The sequence below is a fragment of the Nelusetta ayraudi genome, unplaced genomic scaffold (assembly GCF_046127955.1).
Source record: "Nelusetta ayraudi isolate G7.1 ecotype Tasmania unplaced genomic scaffold, CSIRO-AGI_Nayr_v1 ptg000266l, whole genome shotgun sequence".
Classification (NCBI taxonomy): domain Eukaryota; kingdom Metazoa; phylum Chordata; class Actinopteri; order Tetraodontiformes; family Monacanthidae; genus Nelusetta; species Nelusetta ayraudi.
The window spans coordinates 157,831-162,500 of record NW_027466315.1 but is presented as its reverse complement, the minus strand read 5'-3'; positions in this window follow the sequence as shown (position 1 = coordinate 162,500).

The following is a 4,670-nucleotide window of genomic DNA, read 5'->3' as shown; positions in this document are numbered from 1 at the left end:
GTCATCCTCCATCCGCCCTGCAGCCATCACCTCCTCTCCTCCATACACTCCAGCCAGGAAGAGGCTTCTTAGCGCTGCCTCCACCTCCATCTCCTACTTCCCCTCCTCCTCCTCCTCCTCCTCCTCCTCCTTCTCCTCCTCCTCTTCCATCTCCTTCTTCTCCTCCTCCTCCTTCACCACCTCCCCCTTTTCCTCCTTTCCTGCTCCCCCTCTTACACCTTTCCTCCTCCTCCTCATTCTCCTCCTCGTCCTCCTCCTCGTCTTTCTCCTCCTCTGGGCTCATACTCTGGGATTGTTAAATAAAATGGTGATTACGCTCTCGTTAGAGTGCAGGTGTTGCTGAAAACGTGCCGAGAGGTTGGAAGGATTTTTTTTTTTTTTTTTTGGGGGGGGGGGGGGCGGGGGGGGGGAATCAATGATTTCTGTGCAAATGAGCGCTAGGTTGGAGTAGCGCTGCCCCGAGGAGGCGGGGCCTTCAATCCCTGTAGGAGGAGGTGGGAGGAGGGGGGGCTTTCAAAAATGGGACGGCGTCCAACACGTACGGGGCGATCAGCTTAAAGAGGTGAAAGGTGCAGGTTGGGACCCCCCAGAGCGTTAGGCATGTAGCTTTTAGTAGCGCATGGGTTTTTTTTCTCTTTCTTTTTTTTCTTCCCTTCTCCGCTGGCTCGGACTCTTTGTTTTTTGTGGGTGTTTTTTTGGTTCCTGGCAGAATTCCTCGGCGGCAGATAAACTTTGGCAACTTTAGGAGAAAAAAAATGCAAAAAATAAAACAAACTAAAAGAAAAAGAAGAACTCTCCAGTGTGTCTCGCTGCCTCGCTCCCTCCATCCCCCCCTCCCGCCCTCGGTGTCCGCGTCCATACGGTGGCAGAGCTTTATTGACAACACACGGGGGTCGGCTTCAAAGGCAAGCGAGTGACGCCGCTCGCTCGCCCACTTTGACTGTTTGCGGTTGCAGCGGCGGCTCGATTAAAACTCCCGACATTAAAGTCCCGTTTGATCGCCGGAGCCGTTTGTTTGCTGTCAAACTTGACGCCTTTGTAAATATAATCGTTTTTTATTTTTTATTGTGTGTGTTAGTGTGTGTGTGGCGCCAAATTAATTTGGCGCAATGCGAAGCAACTTGACAGCGCTGCTGAAGTATCGCCTTTTGTTTCCCGCCTTTTTCCTTTTCCTTTTTTTTACCCCCCTGGACTTTTTATTTATCTTCATCAAAATTGAACGATGAGATTTCTTAAATAAGACCTGCGTCTCTCTCTTTTTCTCTCTCGCTCTCTCGCTCAGCCGCCTGTCACTGCTGACGCTAATCAATACGCCGCCGCTCGCTACTTTTCGCCCCTTCTTCTGAGTGACAGAATAATGCGAGGCCTGTGAAAGGGTTACGGCGGGTAATTTTTTAAAACCCTGTATTAAACAAGAATTGCACTTGTTACATGTGTCATTTTTTTTTATAAATTTCTTTTCTCTTTTTTGTCTTGGAGAAAAAAAAAATCAAAGTTGAAGCGTCTCCTTTGATTTACCTCGACGGAGGGAGAGAGGGAGCGAGGGGGGGTGTGCTAACAGGTAGCGGGACGTTTGTTAGTGCGTCTTTGTTGGGAGTTTTTCTTTTTTCGTTTTTGTTTCTTTGCTGTTTGAGGTGGGACGACAAGGAGAGACTTTGAGAGGTGAACATTATCTCGGCTTTGTCTTTCTTTCCTCGCCGCCACAAAAGGCTGATTAGGAGATGGAGGGGTGGGTGGAGGTTGGGGGGGGGGGTGTAGCTCGATAAGTGGCTGATAAACACCGCTAGGTTGGAATTAGCTGCTAGCGTGACACAATACCGATGGCTGCGTGGCGACAGCGATGGTTGGGGGGGTGGGGTGGGAGGGGGGAAAGGGGGGGTGGGGGTGGGGGGTCCCTGTCAGCCGGTGGCACCTAAACAATGGTGACTCGTTCCTCCGCCACCGTGCCAACACCACACGTTTTTGACTTGACGGGCGCCATCGCTGTCATTTTTTTTTCTTTTTTGTAATAAGGTGGGAGGGAGGGAGGGAGGGAGGGGTGGGAAAGGAGGAAGAGGCGGGAGGGGGGAGGGGGAGAAAGACAGCTGACGGGCGGGAAGATGATGGTGGTGATGATGGTGATGGAGTGTTCGCCTTCAGATTGGCGTCAAATAAAGTCGCCACTTTTGCGGCGTCACTCAGGAGGAAGTTCAGAAGTTGCAGCAACGGCGGCGGTGGCGGCGGCAGCAGCAGCGATGGCAGGGTGTCGGTGGCGGCGCCGCTCGCCGTCTCCGCCACCGCCGCCTCCTCGAAGGATAGAACATCAACAACATCAGAAATAGAAGAAGCTCCTCGGCAAAGAATGGGTCATTTAAAAAAACGTGTCCAGCCCTGTGGTGTCATTCAGTTGCCCCCCCCCCCCCTTAACCCCCTTTCCTCCTCACCCCTCTCCCCTCCCCTCCCCCCCTCCACCCTCCACCCCGCTGCTCGCTCGCATCCAGAGATCAGGTTCACAGCGACGGGTTGGTTGCTTCCCAAGCCTCTCGGCCTTTTGTTCTGGCTCCTACCCCCTCCAACCAGTTCTGAGGGAGGGGGAGAGGGGGGTTGGGGGCTTGAGGTGAGGTGGAATGGGGGAGCGGGGGGCACTGGGGGAAACTGGGAGCTGATGGGAGAGAGAAAGGAGAAAAAAAGAATGAAAGAAAGAAAGTTGGGAAGCTCGTGGGGGTGAAGGGGCAGCGAGAGGTGGATTCCCTCGGGATGGTTTTGTTCTTTTCAGGCCTGGTGTGTGTCAGTGTGTGTGTGTGTGCGTGGGGAGGGGGTAGAGGGGGTCGTTTTTTTGTTGTTTTTTTTGGTGCGCGGGGGTCGGATGGTGGTGTGTGTGTGTGTGTGTGTGGGGGGGGGGGGGGGGGGGGGTTTAACGTTTGACCAGCAGATTTCCAGCGATCATCCAGATTACTCAGCTCCCCTTTTCGGTTAAAATCAATGTGTGCGGACCACCCAGGACCGGCCCGGACCGGCCTGGACCCCCCCGCCCCCTCTCCCTCGTCCCCTCACACTCTCCTCACCCCCCCACTACCACCACCACCCCGGTCGCTGCACCTCCTGTGTGAAAAAAGGTTTTGTTTCTTCCGCCGATTGGTATTCGAGGCAGGTCAGCTCGGCTCCCAGATCCTCGCTCCCCGCCCCTCCACCCCCCTCCTCCTCCCACGCCCCCCCCCCAACACACACACACACACACACACACACACACACATTTAGAAGCCCCCCCCTCCCGTTTTCATTTTAATTTGCACCTGTTGTGCAGTTGTTCGCTGCAGGCAAGTGCAGACGGGCCGCGGCCACGCTGGCTTTTCAGATGGAGAAACGTGCGCTGGTGGCGGCGGGGGTGGGGGTGACTTCATCGGGTCGGTGGGAATGTTCTCAGGGACCCCCCCACCAGCTTTTCCTCCCACCACACTCAACAAAAAAAAATGACACAACTGGATTCCTTCACGATAGAAAGCCTCTTATGATTGATTCCCAGTCAGCCGGAATCATTGTGACCCCCCCCCCCTGAAAAAAAACACCTGTCCCGTCCCTTGATTGGCTCTCAGTGCAGAACATTCCTGTGCCAGCTGCCAATAAGGTGTGCCCCCCCACCACACACACACACACACACACACACCCGAAGTGATGCCACGCTTCTGGCTCGCCTTCGTTTATAAAAAGAAAAAGGAGGAGGAAAGAAAAGCGGGGAGGAGGAGGAGGAGGCGAGGAAAACGAATGCGTGCGTGCGTGCGTGCGTGCGTGCGTGCGTGCGTGCTTGCGTGCGTGCATGCGTGCGTGTGCGAGCGAGCGAGAACCTGCCGATGGCGGCGACTCATTTGCACATGAGCCACCTTTGATTGAGTTCACAGCCCTTATTTACAGGACGGCTATTTTTGGAGACGCGTATGTCTGGGACCCGTGTGTGTGTGTGTGTGTGTGTGTGTGTGTGTGTGTGTGCGTGTGTGTGTGCGCAGCCCGAAGGCCTTCATGTCATGTCTGGGCAGTTTCCTCCCCCCAACGTCCCCCCTCCACACACACACACACGCACACACGCACACACACACACACACACACACACACACACACACACACCCCAGCCCCTCCTACCTATGAAAACATCTATATTTATTTATGTTCACGCTCGAGCACTGATGCAAATGCACAAGGTGGGCGGGATGATGGGGGGGTGGGGGGGTGGGGGGCAGTTGGGGGGAGGGGTCGGTCATCGAGGCTGTTGCAACGATGCTGATGAATAATCTGAACGGCCGCAATTGGTTAAGCCCCTCCCCCCTCCCCCCTCCTCCTGTATGCACGGGTGGCATGCAGGACGTGAGGGGAATGCCGCCTGCCGCCCCCCTCCCCCAGCGTGCCCCCCCCCCCCCCCCCCCCCCCCCCCGAAAGGTGCAGCCCGGCGGCATGCGCGGCATGCGGCGCATGGCCGAAAATTAGCGGTGGTGCTATTTCGGCTCGCTGGCCGTCTCCCACCGGCAGACAGCTGCAGCCTCGGCTGCTCGGGCTGCAGAATTCCAGGCGTGGACGCTGTAATTGGGGTGGAACCCGCAAAAAAACCCAGAATAAACACACATATATAGGGCAAAACCTTGTTTTTATGTGTGTTTGTGTATGGGTGCGTGTGTTTTTGCGTTTGATGACAACCTCTCAGT